Here is a 19,444-nt window from a genome sequence, read left to right as displayed (position 1 = left end):
TGGGGGACCATATGGGATGCCGAGGGATCAGACTGTGGTTCATCCTAGGTAGTGCCACCACTCCGGTCCCACCATTGCCTATCTTTGAGACAGACATTGTAATTCTCTATCTTTGTCATTGTAGTTATTAGTGTAATTGTTTCTCTAACTGCACTCACCACTCTTTGTAGTAAGTTTCATATCATGGGCTGGTCCTTCCAGCCCAGCCCTCATTTCTATCGTCTGGGCATTATTACTATACTTTTATTTTTCTCAAATCCCACAAATGATTGAGACTATTCTGTGTCTATCTTTGTTTCTCTGACTTACATTGTGCAGCATAATAGTCTCCATATACATCAATGTAAAGTCAAATTTTGTGACTTCATTTTATTTTCTAACAGCTGAATAGTATTCCATTGTGTAGATGTATCACAGTTTCTTTAGCCACTCGTAGGTTGTTTCCAGATTCTGGAAATATTATAAATAGTGCTGCTATAAACATGGGAGTGCAGAGGTTCTAGGATATATCCCTAAGAGTAGTATTGCTGGATCATATGGGAGCTCAATGTGTAGTTTTTTCTTTAAAACTGTTTTACAGAAAGGCTGGACTAGACAGCATTCCTACCAGCAGTGAATGAGTTTCTTTCTTCCCACATCCCTGACAGCACTGATTGTTCTTGTTCTTTGTGATGTGTGCCAGTTTCTGTTGTGTTAGATGATATCTCATTGTTGTTTTGATTTGCATCTCCCTAATTATTAGTAACATTATTTGTGGCATTTTTTTTGTCACACCCAGAAGCACTCGGGGGTTACTCCTGGCTCTATGCTCAGAAATCGCCCCTGGCAGGCTTGGAGAATCATATGGGATGCCTGGATTCAAACCACCGTCCTTCTGCATGCAAGACATGTAGGGCTACCTCCATGCTATTTCTCTGGCCCAATTTGTGGCATTTTTTAATGTGCCTGTTGATCATCTGTATTTCTTCTTTGGGTAAATGTTTATTTTTCTACCCACTTTTTTTTGATGAGGGTAACTTTTTTTCTTGTTAAGTTCTAATTTTTTCTTATCCTTGGTGCTTTGAGGGAGCTAAGAGAGCTCTGTGTTTCAGTGGTCTGGCCATTTAAAACCAATTTTAATTATTAGCAAGAATATTCTCATAGAGCACACTATGAGAAGCACTTCAGTACATACTGTAAAATGGATGCAAATTACATTCTGTAAGGCAGTATTTCTCAAATAGTGGTGTGCGCCCCCGGTGGGGGTGCGTGAGGCTCCATTAAAGGGGGCGCGTTTGACCTCAGCAAACACTGTCATAACAAGCTAAGCCCCGTGTTTATGTCTCTGTATGTCTCAGAGCTGAGAGTTGCTGTGTCCTGCTTCAAACCTCGCTTCGAAAAGCTATGCAGTGCAAAATGTGCTCATTGTAACCATTAATCCAGACATCACCTCTGGTTAAAAAATCAGCACAGGGGCCGGAGAGCTAAAGCTAAAGAGGTAAAGCATTTGCCTTGCATACAGAAGGACGGCGATTTGAATCCTGGCATCCCATATGGTCCCCCAAGCCTGCCAGGGGCGATTTCTGAGCGTAGAGCCAGGAGTAACCCCTGAGCACTGCCGGTGTGACCTAAAAACCAAAATAAATAAATAAATAAATAAACAAATAAATAAAATTATTCTATATATTTTTGTTTTGCAGGTTAAAGTTTTTTTTAATAAAGACACTATTTACAGTTGTGGGGGTGTGTGAAAAATGTTTTCTTCTTCCTAGGGGTGCATGGCAGAAAATAATTGAGAAGTACTGTAATGCTATGTTTAAAGCAATCTAATACAATTACTATCTTCTTTAATTCAACATTCTGGTAGTATAAGACCTTTGTTTATTGTTTATTCAACTAATTTAGCAAGTAAAGAGCGGGAGTACTTATGATAATTTTGCCTGGAAACTGGATATATTCATACATCAATTTGTCTGAAGGTGAATAAGTTGGTTTTATGGCCTTTATGAAGACTTAGGCTAACATAATCTAGTAATGAGAAGACAGAGGGTAGGGCCCTGACAGAAGCGGGCCCTGACACCAAGGAAGAGTAGATATGAGGACAGTACAGAAACCTAAGAAAGATGGCAGCCCTATTGTTCCAGCCATCTAGAGAAATAGAGCTAGTTTCCTGGGGATTGCAGACAAACATGGGAGGTCAGGTAAGAGGGAAAATAAAGGAATAAAGCTTTAATAAACGCCCTTCTCATATTAGCCACTAGATGTCCATGCTCCTCACGCTTATAAATGCCCCCAAACCAGACCATGATGGTTATGTTTGGCATCCCCAAGTTCAAAGTGATACTACATGGTTTACTAAAGGAAGTAGTGAGAAAGCAAGAGTACCAAAGCTAAAACCACATCGCCACCTACTGGAGTAAGAAGGCCGAGTAATTTTTCTAAAACAAAATGAGAGTAAATACTGACAAAAAAAAAAAAGATGGTAGATACTCCAAACAGAAATACAAAAACATTATTTTAACCATCATAAAACTAAATTATGTCATAAAATATATTTACAAATACACCAGAACATATAAGGTGAGTATCAAACTGTATCAAACAGTTAACATTTTCAAAATAGCTTTCAAAGAGATAAAATTAGAGACCCAATACCTCAAAACACAATTTAAGGATCTTGGAAACAAAAGTGATGCATGAAGGAAGAGAAAAAGTTTATGTGTAATATTTTTTTAAATTTTTATCTATTTATTTATTTATTTATTTGGTTTTTGGGTCACACCTGGCTGGCTCTATGCTCAGAAATCGCTCCTGGCAGCCTCAGGGGACCATATGGGATGCCAGGATTCAAACTACCTTCCTTCTGCATGCAAAGCAAATGCCCTACCTCCACGCTATCTCTCTGGCCCCTTTATTGTTTGTTTTGGATGCACACAAAACAAAATGGTGTGCAAGGTTTATTTCTAACTGTACATTCAGAGCTCAAACCTGGCAGGTTCAGGGAACCATATGAGGTGCCAGGGATTGAACCCAGGCCAGCCACATACAAGTCAAACACCTTACCTGATGCACTGTCTCTCAAGTCTAGGAAGAGACTTAATCTCTGGAAAAGTATCTAAGAGACATCTATAATTTACTAAATAAATCTAATTAAGTATAATTTTTAAAATTATGGGAAATAGATTAGATGTGATGAAGAAGCAAATGTGCAAACTTGAATAAAGAAACAGGAATAATTTTGAAAGAGTAAAATAAAAATAAAGTAATTAAAAATATAAAGGGCTGGAGCAATAGTACAGCTAATGGGTAGGGTCTTGCACACAACCAACCCAGATTCAATCTCTAGCATCCCAATGGTTCCCAAAACTTTCCAGGAATAATTCAGGGTGCATGACCAGGAGTAACTCTTGAATTTTGCAAGTGTGGCCCAAAACAAAAACAAAAAAAAATTTTGGGGGGGGTTTTGGGGCACACCCGGTGACGCTCAGGGGTTACTCCTGGCTATTAGCCAGAAATCACTCCACCAGGAGTGATTCCTGAGTGCAGATTCAGAAATAAGTCCTGAACATAGATGGGTGTGATTAAAAAACAAAGCAAAAAAGATACACATATTGTGGCTAGGAAAAAAACAAAAAGGGCAGTGCATAAAGGTGTTCCTATGAAGCTATCATCAACCTTCTATATATGAAACTTGATAGGCCAGGGAATATTATAATGAAAATATATTGGAAATTAAAAACTACTAGCTAAGTATGGTAGAAAACATTACTAGCTAAGAATACCCTGCACTATTTCAATAAAGAAACCATAATTGGGGCCGGAGGGATAGCATAGAGGTAAAGCGTTTGCCTTGCATGCAGAAGGTCGGTGGTTCGAATCCCTCCATCCCATATGGTCTCCTGAGCCTGCCAGGAGCGATTTCTGAGCATAGAGCCAGGAACAACCCCTGAGCGCCGCCGAGTGTGACCCAACCCCCCCCCCCAAAAATAGAAACCGTAATTGTTCTAGATACATACACAACAAAACTGATGTTCACTACTACTAGATCTCCTAGCAATGTTGAAAGGATCTCTTCTGAGTTAAAAAAAAAAAATGAACGTTTACCAAAAAAATAATCAAACAAGATTATGAATAGATTCAGAAAATTTTATCTCAAGAACTTCAGAAGATGTAATGTAAAATATAAAAGAAAAAGGAGCTAGCCTATTATTAGCCAAGTCCAGGGGTCGGCAACCCGCTGCTCCAGAGCTGAATGCGGCTCTCTTGAAGCTTTGCCGCAGCTCCCACAGCGGGGCCGATAGCAGGGGGGCAGGACCGCTATCACTTAAATATTTTAATTGGCAATTAATTTTCACAAATATATGTTTTACATTGTTAAGTGAAAAGGTTCTTTTTGTCTTCAGATCGACAGTTAACTGCGCGATCCTGTATAGTATTAAGATAAGAAACGGGGGCCGGAGAGAGAGCACAGCGGCGTTTGCCTTGCAAGCAGACGACAACCCAGGACCTAAGGTGGTTGGTTCGAATCCTGCCAGGAGCTATTTCTGAGCAGATAGCCAGGAGTAACCCCTGAGCACCACCGGGTGTGGCCCAAAAACCTTAAAGAGAAAGAAAGAAAGAAAGAAAGAAAGAAAGAAAGAAAGAAAGAAAGAAAGAAAGAAAGAAAGAAAGAAAGAAAGAAAGAAAGAAAGAAAGAAAGAAAGAAAGAGAGAGAAAGAAAGAGAGAGAGAGAGAGAAAGAAAGAAAGAGAGAGAGAGAGAGAAAGAAAGAAAGAAAGAAAGAAAGAAAGAAAGAAAGAAAGAAAGAAAGAAAGAAAGAAAGAAAGAAAGAAAGAAAGAAAGAAAGAAAGAAAGAAAGAAAGAAAGAAAGAAAGAAAGAAAGAGGGCCGGGCGGTGGCGCTAAAGGTAAGGTGCCTGCCTTGCCTGCGCTAGCCTAGGACGGACCGCGGTTCGATCCCCCGGTGTCCCATATGGTCCCCCAAGCCAGGAGCGACTTCTGAGCGCATAGCCAGGAGTAACCCCTGAGCGTCACCGGGTGTGGCCCAAAAACCAAAAAAAAAAAAAAAAAAAAAAAAAAAAGAAAGAAAGAAAGAAAGAAAGAAAGAAAGAGAAAGAATGGGGGCAGGAGAGATAGCACAGCTGTAGGGCGTTTGCCTGGCAAGCGGCGGACCTAGGACCAAATATGGTTCTAATCCTGGCATCCCATGGACCCCCGTGCCTGCCAGGATGCCAGGAGTGATTTCTGAGCAGATAGCTGGGAGTAACCCCTGAGTGCTGCCGGGTATGGGCTCCCCCCCCCAAAAAAAGATAAGAAACAATGTATGCAGTGCTATATTTGTTTTAAATGTCGCGATGGTTTTGCGGCTCCCTGTCCTCCCGCCCCCTTCGGTTGCTGCTCCCAGGGTTTATTTTTTCCTTCGGAAAAGAGTCCAAGTGACTCTTTATGTCTTAAATTTTGCTGACCCCTGTCTATATATAGGAACTGAGGACGTTTTGATGGTAGTGTGTGGACTTGCAGGTGGAAGTTCCTGATTTCAATCAGCCGGCACTACAAAAAGAAAGAAAATGAAATGAAGGAAGGAGAAGGAAGAAAGAAAGAAAGAAAGAAAGAAAGAAAGAAAGAAAGAAAGAAAGAAAGAAAGAAAGAAAGAAAGAAAGAAAGAAAGAAAGAAAGAAAGAAAGGAAGGAAGGAAGGAAGGAAGGAAGGAAGGAAGGAAGGAAGGAGGGAGGGAGGGAGGGAGGGAGGGAGGGAGGGAGGGAGGGAGGGAGGGAGGGAGGGAGGGAAGGAAGGAAGGAAGGAAGGAAAGAAAGAAAGAAGAAAGAAAGAAAGAAAGAAAGAAAGAAAGAAAGGAGGAAGGGAGGAAGGAAGGAAGGGAGGGAGGAAGGAAGGAAGGAAAGAAGGAAGGAAGAAGAAAGAAAGAAGAAAGGAAGAAGAAAGAAAGAGAAAGAGAGAAAGAAAGAAAAGAGAGCAAGCAAGAAAGAAAAAGAAAGAAAAGGATATGAAAGCAAGCAAGAAAGAAAAAGAATAAGAAAGAAAGAAAAGGAAGGAAGGAGAAAGAAAGAATGAAAAAGAAAGAAGAGGGACTGGAGAGATAGCATGGAGGTAGGGCATTTGCCTTGCATGCAGAAGGACGGTGGTTCGAATCCTGGCATCCCCTAAGGTCCCCTGAGTCACCCAGGAGCGATTTCTGAGCGTAGAGCCAGGAGTAATCCCTGAGCACTGCCGGGTGTGACACAAAAACAAAAACAAAAAGAAAAAGAAAAGAGAAAAAAGAAAAAGGAAAGAACGAAAGAAAACACTTCTTTAGTTTCTAGCTAGGATTTGTCATTTTCAGCCCTGCCATCTTGTGGCAATTAGACGAATTGCATACTTGAAAACGGCCCTCTGTTCTTACCTAAGTATCCCTCCTTCTAGAAACCTGATACCTTCACTTGGCAATGAGAGGAGCAAAAAAATTTTTTGAGAGGGGACAAATTTATGTAAGACTCTACTATGCCATTCATCCTCTATTCAAGGGCAATAGATTAAATGGATTTTTGGAGCTGAGAGATGAAATAGGAGCTTGATGAGAGAAAAAGAAAAAGAGAGGGAGACAGAGACAGAGAGACAGAAAGAGACAGAGAGATAGGGATTGACAGGGAGAGAGAGACAGAGGCCTTCTATGCCTTAAATGCTGCCTGCCTGAGCCACTCCTGGAAGAGACAGTGATTTCCAGGCAGTGTTATAATAATCTTATTATGCTATAATTGTTCATTCATTTTATTCTTGCTTGTCCTTTGTTGAGAGTCAGTGTCAGGGGTCTTTTTTTTTTTTTTTACATCTTTACCCGCCTCCAGCTTCTTGTTAGCCAGATGCAAAGTAGAATGAAAAGATTGTTTAAAATCCTGCTTTTTTTTTCTCCTCTCTTACACATAGGACAATGAACAAGAACTTTAAAATTTTAATGCTGTATCTCCCCCAATTCATATGATAGATCGACGCCAAACCAAAGGCCACATCAGCACTTAACCCATTCAAGCTGGAAGTTTGTAAAAGCCTGTTGTTGGTGCTGTGTCGTTTTGAGAAGACTGCTGTGTAGTCTAAGTGAATGGTGGCCTTGGTTTCCTGTTTGAATATCTATACTCCCTTGACCTCCCTTGACCTAGAGAAATAAAACCAACATTTTCAGCTCAGCTTGACTGTGCAATTCTTTTGCATAGTAAATTAAGAACTAACAGCTGGGAAAATTTTTCTATACACAGTATTGATGGCAATATGACTAAAATGAGTATTTGTGACATTTTACTGATACAGTTCTTTTCTGAAATTATGAAGATTCCTATTTGGGGTATATTAAAAATTTGGGGTACATTAAAATCCAGCTCAGGACTTACTCATGGCTCTATGCTCAAGAATAACTCCTGATCATGCTCTGGGGATCACATATGGTGCATATGGCTCAGGCCAGCCATATGCAAGGCAAGCACTTACCTACTGTATTATCTCTCTGACCCACTTTGTTCAATTATAATTTAATAGTTTGCCATATGAAAAAATTATCTGAATAGATCTTTATGAATCTTTATTTATAATCTTTATGAATCTTTATGATCTTTATAAATAGGTCTTTATACAAAAATGAAGATATAGATTTTTGTCACTGCCACGGTCTAAAGCAAGCTTATCAGAAGGCCCGCTGAGAGGCACCCCTGCAGCATGGAAGATTGACCAGACTTCCCTGATAGTGAGGATGGTATTTCTCAAGCTTAGTTACAAACATTGATTTGGCCTACATGTGAATCTTCCTTCTGCTGTACTAAGTATGCATATATTAGAGCATTTACCTCCAGATATAAGAATTAATACAGGCAAAGATAGCCTTGATTAAATTTCCCTTTACCTGGAAAAACTCAGCACCAAGAGATACATAAAAACAACTTTAATCCTTATAGTCTTTTAAAAAGCCCTGCAGCTTGAAGTAGACTGCTGTCTCAGTTGAAAGGAATGTTTATTTTGGGACATCTCTAAGGGACTCCGAGTGGCTTGCTGGCTAATTTTTTGCCCTGGATATAACATTCAAAGTTTGGCCTGGAAGTAGCAATGTGTTGTTAAGAAAGCTTCTACCAGGTAAAAATTTACATCTTTTTCAAATAAGTTGGTCTCCTTTATTGTCCTTTTTAATAAAAACTATTTCTTAGTCTTAGACTTAGGAAGTTAGTTATCTGCAAAAGCCCTAAAATCAAAAACTTGTTCCCTCAGGTGAAAAGGAACCTTGATAGGAAAACCTGGCATTTTGCTAATCCTTTAATCTACATCAGAATTAACACCTAACCATCCTTCTCTTGGGGTTGCGCTACTGTCCAATGAACGTCTAGTGAGGACAGTACTGCTAATGCCTGAACAACACATTCACCTCTGCTAGAGCTTTGCTTTATCTTGGTGTAATTTTTGGAAAAGTACCATGAACTCCCCCCCCCCACTCTTTTCCACAACATGTAAACTAAAAGTAGATCTCGAACAGGGGGAAAAAAATAGAATTGACACATAGAGCTTGTCCAGATAGGAAATACTTTGAGATGTTAAATTTACCCTCTTAATCCCAGGAAAACCTCTGGATTCTTAATTGAAATGTATCTATTCATAAAGTCTACAAACCACCTAGACTAAGGCATGTGAATTGTTTTGAAGATCAAACAGTGAATACTGATAACTGTATTCTGTTAACAAGATAGATATGTTTTACTTTGCAAAGAAACAATTTTTTTTTCACATGGTACAAAAACTGTGATTGTCAAAAATCCTGCATATATGCCCCACATATGTTGATTAAAGTCACAACACTTGTTCTCCCGTACAACTGTGTGTGGCTTACTTGCTATAGTGATTAGGCAAGAAAAAAGATATCAAGGGAATCCAGATAGGAAAGGAAGAAGTCAAGCTTTCACTGTTTACAGATGACATGATACTCTATTTAGAAAACCCTAAAGGCTCTACCAAAAAGCTTCTAGAAACAATAGACTCATATAGCAAGGTGGCAGGCTACAAAATTAACACACAAAAATCAATGGCCTTTCTATACACCAATAGTACTAAGGAAGAAATGGACATTATGAAAATAACCCCATTCACAATAGTGCCACACAAACTCAAATATCTTGGAACCAACTTGACTAAAAATGTGAAGGACCAATACAAAGAAAACTATAAAATTCTGCTCCAAGAAATGAGAGAGGACACGCAGAAATGGAAACACATACCCTGCTCATGGATTGGCAGGATTAACATCATCAAAATGGCAATACTTCCCAAGGCATTGTACAGATTTAATGCAATCCCTCTAAAGATACCCATGACATTCTTCAAAGAAGTGGATCAGGCACTTTTGAAATTCATTTGGAACAATAAACACCCTAGAATAGCTAAAGCAATCATTGGGAAAAAGAATATGGGAGGAATTACTTTCCCCAACTTTAAACTTTACTACAGAGCAATAGTTACCAAAACAGCATGGTATTGGAATAAAGACAGGCCCTCAGATCAGTGGAATAGGCTTGAATACTCAGAGAATGTTCCCCAGACATACAATCACCTAATTTTTGATAAAGAAGCAAGAAATCCTAAATGGATCAAAGAAAATCTCTTCAACAAGTGGTGTTGGCACAACTGGCTAGCCACTTGCAAAAAAATTGAACTTAGACCCCCAGCTAACATCATGTACGAAGGTAAAATTCAAATGGATTAAAGACCTCGATATCAGACCCGAAACCATAAGATATATAGAACAATACGTAGGCAAAACACTTCAGGACATTGAGACTACAGGCATCTTCAAGGAGGAAACTGCACTATCCAAGCAAGTGAAAGCAGAGATTAACAGATGGGAATATATTAAGCTGAGAAGCTTCTGCACCTCAAAGGAAATAGTGCCCAGGATACAAGAGCCGCCCACTGAGTGGGAGAAACTATTCACCCAATACCCATCAGATAAGGGGCTAATCTCCAAAATATACAAGGCACTGACAGAATTTTACAAGAAAAAAAAACATATAATCTCATCAAAAAATGAGGAGAAGAAATGGACAGACACTTGGACAAAGAAGAAATACAAATGGCCAAAGACACAGAAAAAATGCTCCACATCACTAATCATCAGGGAGATGCAAATCAAAACAACTATGAGGTACCACCTCACACCACAGAGATTGGCACACATCACAAAGAATGAGAACAAACAGTGTTGGCGGGAATGTGGAAAGAAAGGAACTCTTATCCACTGCTGGTGGGAATGCCGCCTAGTTCAACCTTTATGGAAAGCAATATGGAGATTCCTCCAAAAACTGGAAATCGAGCTCCCATATGATTCAGCTATACCACTCCTAGGAATATACCCTAGGAACACAAAAATACAATACAAAAATCCCTTCCTTACACCTATATTCATCACAGCACTATTTACCATAACAAGACTCTGGAAACAACCAACATGTTCTTCAACAGATGAATGGCTAAAGAAACTGTGGTACATATACACAATGGAGTATTATGCAGCTGTTAGGAGAGATGAAGTAGTAAAATTTTCCTATACATGGATGTACATGGAATCTATTATGCTGAGTGAAATAAATCAGAGAGAGAGAGAGAGAGAGAGAAATGCAGAATGGTCTCACTCATTTATGGGTTTTAAGAAAAATGAAAGACATTCTTGCAGTAATAATTTTCAGACACAAAAGAGAAAAGAGCTGGAAGTTCCAGCTCACCTCATGAAGCTCACCACAAAGAGTGATGAGTTTAGTTAGAGAAATAACTACATTTTGAACTGTCCTAATAATTAGAATGTATGAGGGAAATGGAAAGCCTGCCTAGAGTACAGGTGGGGGTTGGGTGGGGAGGAAGGAGATTTGGGACATTGGTGATGGGAATATTGCACTGGTGATGGGTGGTGCTCTTTACATGACTGAAACCCAAACACAATCATGTATGTAATTAAGGTATTTAAATAAAATAAAATATATTATTAAAAAACAAAAACAACTGTGTGTGGCTGCTGTCATTTATTGTCTACCAACTCTGTGCATCCACTTTCCTGAGGGGACCCCAAGAATTCCTAGACATGTCTGGACCAACATGCCTTAACAGACTTTTCCTTACTATTTTCCTATTTTTTCTAATTAAGATTATTATCTTTTACTAATTTTTTTAGATTTGGGGCCACACCAACAGTGCTGAGTGCTAAGAAATTACTCCTGATGAGACTTGGGAACCATATGGGGTCCTGAAAATTGAATCCGGGTTGAAGTGTGCAAGGCAATACTGCTATACTAATTATGTAGCCCCTAACATGATATTTGTAGTATTTGCTCAGCACTGGCTTGGGCTGAATGGCTTGGGCTCCTGCATCACTTTGTTTTATTGGTGTTGGCTGTAGAACAGTATCTTGTTCATAGATAATAAATAATACACAGTATCATTTATATAATGTTTCTCCAAGAATAAGGGTACCTTTTCCTCCACATTCATAATAATGCTTATTCTCTTTAAATTTTTTATTTTAGTAATCATAAGATTACCATGAGCAAGATAGCTCTGTATCTTTCCTTTTTGCTGACTTTATTTGGCATGATACCTTCCAATAACCCACATAGAATGATTTCCTCTTTTCTTATAGCAGAGTAGAATTCCACAGTGTATATGTACTGTAGCTTAAATTTTTTTTCAGGCACCTACTGATTATGGTAGGGTTTCAAATATAGAACATTCAATCACCACACTCTCCACCAGAGTGTCTGTTTATCTCCACCATTGTCCCCCAAACCCCATCCAACCCTGACCCTGTTCCCTGCCACTCTTCCTGCAAGTGATGTGCTTCCTACTAAAGACCAGTTCTCGATTTCTGTTACCTTTGGACATTTGTTATCTCCTTACTAAGTTTTCTTTACATCCCAGATATAAGTGAGATTATTGTGATTGTCCATCTCCTAACTTCACTCAGTTTGATACTCACTAGATCAATCCATATAGCAGCAAATTGTATGCTTTGTCTTAGAGACAAATAGTATTCCAATGTGTATATGTACCATAGTTTCTTTATCTAGTCATCTCTTCTTTAATAATGGATTGTTTCACATTTTGGCTATCATAGATAGTGCTACAATGAATGAGCATAGGCATACAGAGACTTTTCTGGGTAAAATTTTAGAGCCTCAGGGTAGATGCCCAGAAGTGGAATTGACATAAGGAAACTCAATTCTTACTTGTGTGAGATGTCCATATTTTTCCCAAAACACTAATGTTATATCACCTTGATAAGCTTATACAGTTTATTCATTTTCTTATCCATAAAATTGAATTGTTTTTATAAATATATAAAGGAACACTATGAACTTGGGTATACATAGCACTTGTTTTTCAAAGACATCTCTATAATACTATGTCACACATAAATACATATATAATTACCAGTTATTAATGTAAAATATTTTGTACCAGTTAGGTATGTGAATCGTTAGTTTTGTTTTTTTTTTGTTTGTTTGTTTTTGTTTTGTTTTTGAGGCCACACCAGTTTGATGCTCAGGGGTTACTCCTAGCTAAGCGCTCAGAAATTGCCCCTGGCTTAGGGGGACCATATGGGACGCCGGGGGATCGAACCGCGGTCCGTTCCTTGGCTAGCGCTTGCAAAGCAGACACCTTACCTCTAGCACCACCTCACCAGCCCCTGAATCATTAGCTTTTTAAACACAGCCACATTTTTCCACATTGTGTACCATGTTCAGGCTTTCCTTTTTATTATAATGATGCACCCTAAGTAAGAACTGCATCTGGTTTTCCTGGCAAGTATAGATAGGTAAATTGGTTTGGGAAAAATTCTGCTTGTCAACTTCTTTCCCTAATTAAATTTTCTTCTGTAATACACTCTCTCAAATATTATTTTTCTTCATTTTACCCTGATTATAAAGTCTTTTTGTTTGTTTTTGGGACACACCTGGCAGTGCTCAGGACTAACTCTTGATTCTGTGCTTAGGAATTATCCCTGGCAGGGATTGGGGTTCCAGGGATCTAACCTGGGTCAGACATATGGAAGGCAAGTATGTTAGTACATTTGGTACTCTCCTAACCCCTATTTATAAAGTCTTTTTTGTTTGCTTGTTTGTTTTTGGGTCACACCTGGCAGCACTCAGGGATTACTCCTGGCTCTATGCTTAGAAATGGCTCCTGGCAGACTCAGGGACCATATGGGATCCCGGGATTTGAAATACCATCCTTGTGCATGCAAGGCAAATGCCTTACCTCCAATGCTTTCTTTCCAGTCCTATAAACTCATTTTTAAAATTTATTTGCTTTTTGGATCACATTCGGCAATTCCTAGGGGTTACTCTTGGCTCTGCACTCAAGAATCACTCCTGGGTTCTTAAAGGATCATGTGGAATGCAGAGAATCTAACCAAAATTGGTTCTATGCAAGCAAGTGATATACCCAGTGTATTATCTCTCTCACCCTCTTAAGCTTTTTTATAATGTTTATGAACTATATCAATATAGCTATTTGCAAGAGACAAGTCAAAGCAGAGAAATAATTTTCATAGAACCTACATAATTTCCCTTAGACTTAAAGAATCTCTTTCAAAGCATCTGTGATGTGGTGCTTAACACCATTAAACACCAAACTAAGATTTAAAATACAAGTGTTGTCTTCTTTAAAGTTAAATACTTCCAGGATATAATTGGGATGCAAGTAACTTTATAGCAGTCTGACCATTTCTACTCAAACATATTTTTAGTGTCTACCTATAAATAAGGTACGAAGTGAAGAACTTGGTCTATCCAAACTCAATAGATAGTTAAAATAAAGTACTGACAACAGCATTTCTCCTTTCCTTTCACCCTTGCTAGTCTTTATATGTATATAAATGAAATACATCACACACACACACACACACACACACACACACACACACACACACATATATATATATATATATATAAAATGCACCTATGTTTGACCTGGCCCATCTTCAAATATTTACATTTTGCTTTTTATAAAACGCTGATGACATTTATCTCATTCATCTAAAACTTGGTTCCAATATTGCTAAATTAGTAACCAAAGGTGTATTTGTGGCTAAGTTTTTTTTTTTTTTTTTTTTTTTTTGGATTTTGTGTCACACCTGGCAGCTCTCAGGGGTTACTTCTGGCTTTGCACTCAGGGATCACTCCTGGCAGGCTCAGGGGGGACCATATGGGATGCTGGGTTTTGAACCGCCATCCTTCTGCATGCAAGGCAAACAGCTTATCACCATGCTATCTCTCCAGTCCTGTGTGGCTAAGTTTTAGTCAATTTTACCCAAGTACTGGGTAATAAAATGGTTTCATCTTAAATAAGTGAATAATCTACATACTCCAATAATAGACAAAAATGGTATATCAGGTGACAATAACATATCATTACAATTGAGTGACTTTATAAACATTCATTTTGTGAGTAGTTGTTTTGTGAGTCTCTGATCTTAGCTTTCAGAAATATAAATTATTAAGAATTGGAAGTTGAGGGGAAATATTCAGGTCTCATTGAAAAAGAATTAGTTAAAGTTAAAAACTTTCATTAACATGTTAAACACATTAAGTATAATGCTATGAATAAATAGAACTGTACATGCACAAAATATTTTGTTTGCATACAAGATGTATTTTGGGGGGAGAATAAAGGGGACTGAGAAAGGGTCATCTTACCTGCCATAGAATTCATAGCGCTGAGTTCTTTTTAAAATACTGCCTCCATCTGCATTAGAGTTTTATATGTACAGTGATATGCTGTTTATATGTTTATATGTACAGTAATATGTTGGCATATTAAAGACACACATTTTATTTTATTACTATCACTTGTTTGAGAATGTAAATAGATGCATTATGCACAATAGCTTAAACAGGAAACAACCTCATCAGGAGAGAATGGATAAAAAGTTAGAATATATTCATACATGGGGCCGGAGAGATAGCATGGAGGTAAGGCGTTTGCCTTTCATGCAGGAGTTCGAATCCCGGCGTCCCATATGGTCCCCTGTGCCTGCCAGGAGCAATTTCTGAACCTGGAGCCAGGAATAACCCCTGAGCACTGCCGGGTGTGACCCCCCCCCCAAAAAAGAATATATTCATACAATGGAATATATGTAAAACAATAAGGATCTATTTTATAGACATTAATTTTTTTTTTTTTGGTTTTTGGGTCACACCCAGCAGTGCTCAGGGGTTACACCTGGCTCTATGCTCAAAAATTGCCCCGGCAGGCACAGGGGACCATATGGGATGCCAGGATTCAAACCACTAACCTTCTGCATGAAAGGCAAATGTCTTACCTCAATGCTATCTCTCCGGCCCCAAAGGGGGAGTGAGAGACTCTGTTTTTTTTTGTTTTTTTTTTTTTTTTGTTTTTTTGTTTGTTTTTGGGCCACACCCGGCGGTGCTCAGGGGTTATTCCTGGCTGTCTGCTCAGAAATAGCTCCTGGCAGGCACGGGGGACCATATGGGACACCGGGATTCGAACCAACCACCTTTGGTCCTGGATAGGCTGCTTGCAAGGCAAACTCCGCTGTGCTATCTCTCCGGGCCCTGTTTTTTCATTTTTGTCTAAATCACATTGGACAGGGTTCAGGTGTTTCTCCTGGTTCTTCAGCCAGAAGTTGCTCCTGGGAGGCTCATGGGACCATCGGGGAGGTCGGGATTTGAACCGCTGTCTGTGTCCGGTCAGCCGCGTGCAAGCAAGTCGCCCTATCGATTACAGATATTAATTTTGTTTTCTTTTTGGTTTTTGGGCCACACCCGGCAGTGCTCAGGAGATTCTCCTGGCTATCTGCTCAGAAATAGCTCCTGGCAAGCACGGGGGACCATATGGGACACCGGGACTCAAACCAACCACCTTTGGTCCTGAATTGGCTGCTTGCAAGGCGAACGCCGCTGTGCTATCTCTCCGGCCCCTCAGATATTAATCTTAATAAAGAAATAGTGACACAAAAAGAGTAATTCACATTATATAAAGAACAAAGCATACCAGAAGTGAACTGGAGACCAGGAGTAAAAACAAAAAATACAGAGGAGCATAAAGAACTTTCAAGAGAGATGGAACAATATTGTGGTGTTTTCAGGAATGTAGCTTTCAAGACTGAGTTGTAGACTTTATGTAGAATTAACTATATATTGCAAAAATTGTATAATAATGCAAGTAGAGAATAAACAAATTCTAGATATTTTCCTAAATTATATTATTAGAGTTGAATTGTTAAACAGTGGTGATTTCTTTTTTTTTTTTTTTTTTTTTTTTGGTTTTTGGGCCACACCCATTTGACACTCAGGGGTTACTCCTGGCTATGTGCTCAGAAATCGCCCCTGGCTTGGGGGGACCATATGGGACGCCGGGGGATCGAACTGCGGTCCTTCCTTGGCTAGCGCTTGCAAGGCAGACACCTTACCTCCAGCGCCACCTACCCGGCCCCGATTTCTTAACATTTCTTCCTTCAACATGTTTCATGTACATGGACATGGACATGGACAACTTGGGTTTAACTTCCAGCATCCTATATGGTTCCCAGAGCATCACCAGGAATAATCCCAGAGTGCAGAGCCAGAGGTAACCCTTGCACATTGCTGACAGTGGCCCCAAAACAAAAACAAAAAAGAAAAAAATTTTTTTTGGTGTTTGGGTCACGCCTAGTGGCGCTAAGGGAATTACTCCTGGTTCTGTGCTCAGAAATTGCCCCTGGCAGACTCGGGGGATCATATGGGTTGCCGGGAATCAAACCTAGGTCATCAGGGTTGACCATGTATAAGGCAAATGCCCTACCACTGTGCTATCTCTCTAGCCCCCGAAAAGAAAATTTTTTCATTATTTTTTATATTTTAAAAATTGAGTACATTTCAAAATTTTATAAGGGTTATATAACTTTATCTGGCATTTTCCTCACACAAAATTCAAATTTAATAAGTAATTTGGATCATTTTGCCAGCAGCTTTGTTTCTATTATTTACTGAGTCAGCAGAAAAATCCATCCAGGTTCATCATGGTTTAAATGAAAGAACACTTCTTTTTTTTGGTTTTGGGCCACACCCGGTGGTGCTCAGGGGTTACTCCTGGCTGTCTGCTCAGAAATAGCTCCTGGCAGGCACGGGGGACCATATGGGACACCGGGATTCGAACCAACCACCTTGGGTCCTGGATCGGCTGTTTTCAAGGCAAACGCCACTGTGCAATCTCTCCGGGCCCAAAAGAACAGTTCTAACAGGAACAATGAAACAGAATTGTTTCCCCTGATGGAGCCAATTGCTATCATATTTCAACAGGAAGGGCTCTTTCTTTTTTTTTTTTTTTTTTTTTTTGGTTCTTTGGGCCACACCCGTTTGACGCTCAGGGGTTACTCCTGGCTATGTGCTCAGAAATCGCCCCTGGCTTGGGGGGACCATATGGGACGCCCGGGGATCGAACCGCGGTCCTTCCTTGGCTAGCGCTTGCAAGGCAGGCACCTTACCTCCAGCGCCACCTACCCGGCCCCATCAACAGGAAGGGCTCTTACACCTTTGACTATAAAGATATTAATGAACATTCTGGTGGTGATTTAGTTTGATTTGATTGTATAAATTATTAGATATTAAGATATGATTTAATCATTTCTTTTAGAATAGTGGATAAGTAAGGAGATTGTCACTTTACCATCATGAATACATTATAACCTTGTTTTGAAAAATTTGAGCTTAGTATATTCAGTTTTACCATCCAGAACTTGAAATTTAAAACGTTTAAATATACAGCATTATTTGTAGCATTCATTAGAATTCATTGAGTGATTATTCTCAATATTTTTCACAGTTGAAAGTCATCTGAGGACATTTTGGTGTCATGGTTGAACCTAATGCCTAGAGATGTTCATTTAATTGAACTTACTCCAACATCAATTTATTATGCTCTCCCATTTCTTTTTTTGTTTGTTTGTTTTTGTTTTTGTTTTTTGGGCCACACCCAGCGTTGCTCAGGGGTTACTCCTGGCTGTCTGCTCAGAAATAGTTCCTGGCAGGCACGGGGGACCATATGGGACACCGGGATTCGAACCAACCACCTTTGGCCCTGGATCGGCTGCTTGCAAGGCAAATGCCGCTGTGCTATCTCTCCGGGCCAGTCTCCCATTTCTTTAAACTGGATTTGCATTATAAATGCACAAAGAGGCCTAATTCCTACTGTGTGCTTTGGCACATGGCAGACATTGTAAGCTGCCTCTTCTCTTCTTTGCTGTGTGCTGGACCTTGAATCATCCCTCCCACATTGGTCCCTGAGGACACTTTGTCAGAGGTGAGCCATCACTGCCCACAAGGGTGGAGCCAGAGGAGTGAAGTTGCTCTGCTTATCAGCAGCACACATCACCTAGACAATGAACCCAAGCATAGCATGAGAAAACACCACACTACAAGCGTGACAATGGGGAAACAAAGCAGGACAACACCATGCATAGAGAATAAAGATGGCAACTCTGATGACCCAAAGAGTGCAACCACCTATTTAGTCACCCAGATAAGGAGTTTGGATAAGAAATATGGCAGATGCTGATAGAAATCAAAGAAAGCATGAAACAAAAAGAAAATCAAAGAAATATGAACAAACCACAAATAAGAATCAAGAGATCTGAAGATAGAAATCATAAACTCCAAACTAAAATAACAGGTCTGAAAATTTAATAGATGAAATGAAAACCTCAATGGAAAGCCTCTCAACAGAGTAGCGGTAGTTGAGGATAATATCAGTGAGCTGGAAGATGAGATGCACAACAACTCTATACAACAGAAGAGATTAGAAAGAGTCTTAAAGCAAATGGTCAGAAAATGGATAAAAATCTTCAAAGAAAGTGAACAAATAAAAATAGAAGTCTTTGGGGCCGGTGAGGTGGCGCTAGAGGTAAGGTGTCTGCCTTGCAAGCTCTAGCCAAGGAAGGACTGCGATTTGATCCTCCGGCATCCCATATGGTTCCCCCAAGCCAGGGGCAATTTCTGAGCGCGTAGCCAGGAGTAACTCCTGAGCATCAAACAAGTGTGGCCTGAAAAACCAAAAAAAAAAAAAAAAAAAAAAAAGAAAAGAAAAGAAAAGAAAAAATAGAAGTCTTTGATAAACTCAACAGAAACAACATTAGAATCATTGGAGTCCCAGAACCCCAGGAAAAAAATCCCCAGGAAGAAATATCAGTCAAGGCCATCATTGCAGAGAAACTGTAGGTAACCAAATCCTACGTGCCTGAAGAGGACCAGCTAAAAGAGACCTAAAGAAAAGCATCCCAAGACACAATGACAAATGACAAAAGCATTCCTAGTCACAATGACAAATTCCATATATAGGGATTGAATACTGAAAGCAGCATGATCAAAAAGGAAAATTACATTCAAAGGAGCATTCCTAAGGTTTACAACAGACCTGTCAAAAGAAACCCTCAAAGCAAGAAGACTGTGGTGGTACATAGTGA

General features: G+C 39.5%; 1 non-coding gene across 1 annotated transcript; it reads left to right on the top strand.

Moving 5' to 3' along the window:
• Window positions 1-8,288: 8,288 nt before the first annotated feature.
• LOC126012681 (U4atac minor spliceosomal RNA) lies at window positions 8,289-8,414 on the top strand. The gene has a single exon (XR_007497107.1). It is a non-coding gene; the product is annotated as a U4atac minor spliceosomal RNA (small nuclear RNA).
• Window positions 8,415-19,444: the final 11,030 nt, after the last annotated feature.

The sequence above is a fragment of the Suncus etruscus genome, chromosome 6 (genome assembly GCF_024139225.1).
Source record: "Suncus etruscus isolate mSunEtr1 chromosome 6, mSunEtr1.pri.cur, whole genome shotgun sequence".
In the NCBI taxonomy this organism is placed as follows: Eukaryota; Metazoa; Chordata; class Mammalia; order Eulipotyphla; family Soricidae; genus Suncus; species Suncus etruscus.
Note: the sequence above shows the minus strand (reverse complement) of the source record. Positions and strands in the feature narration are given on the sequence as shown.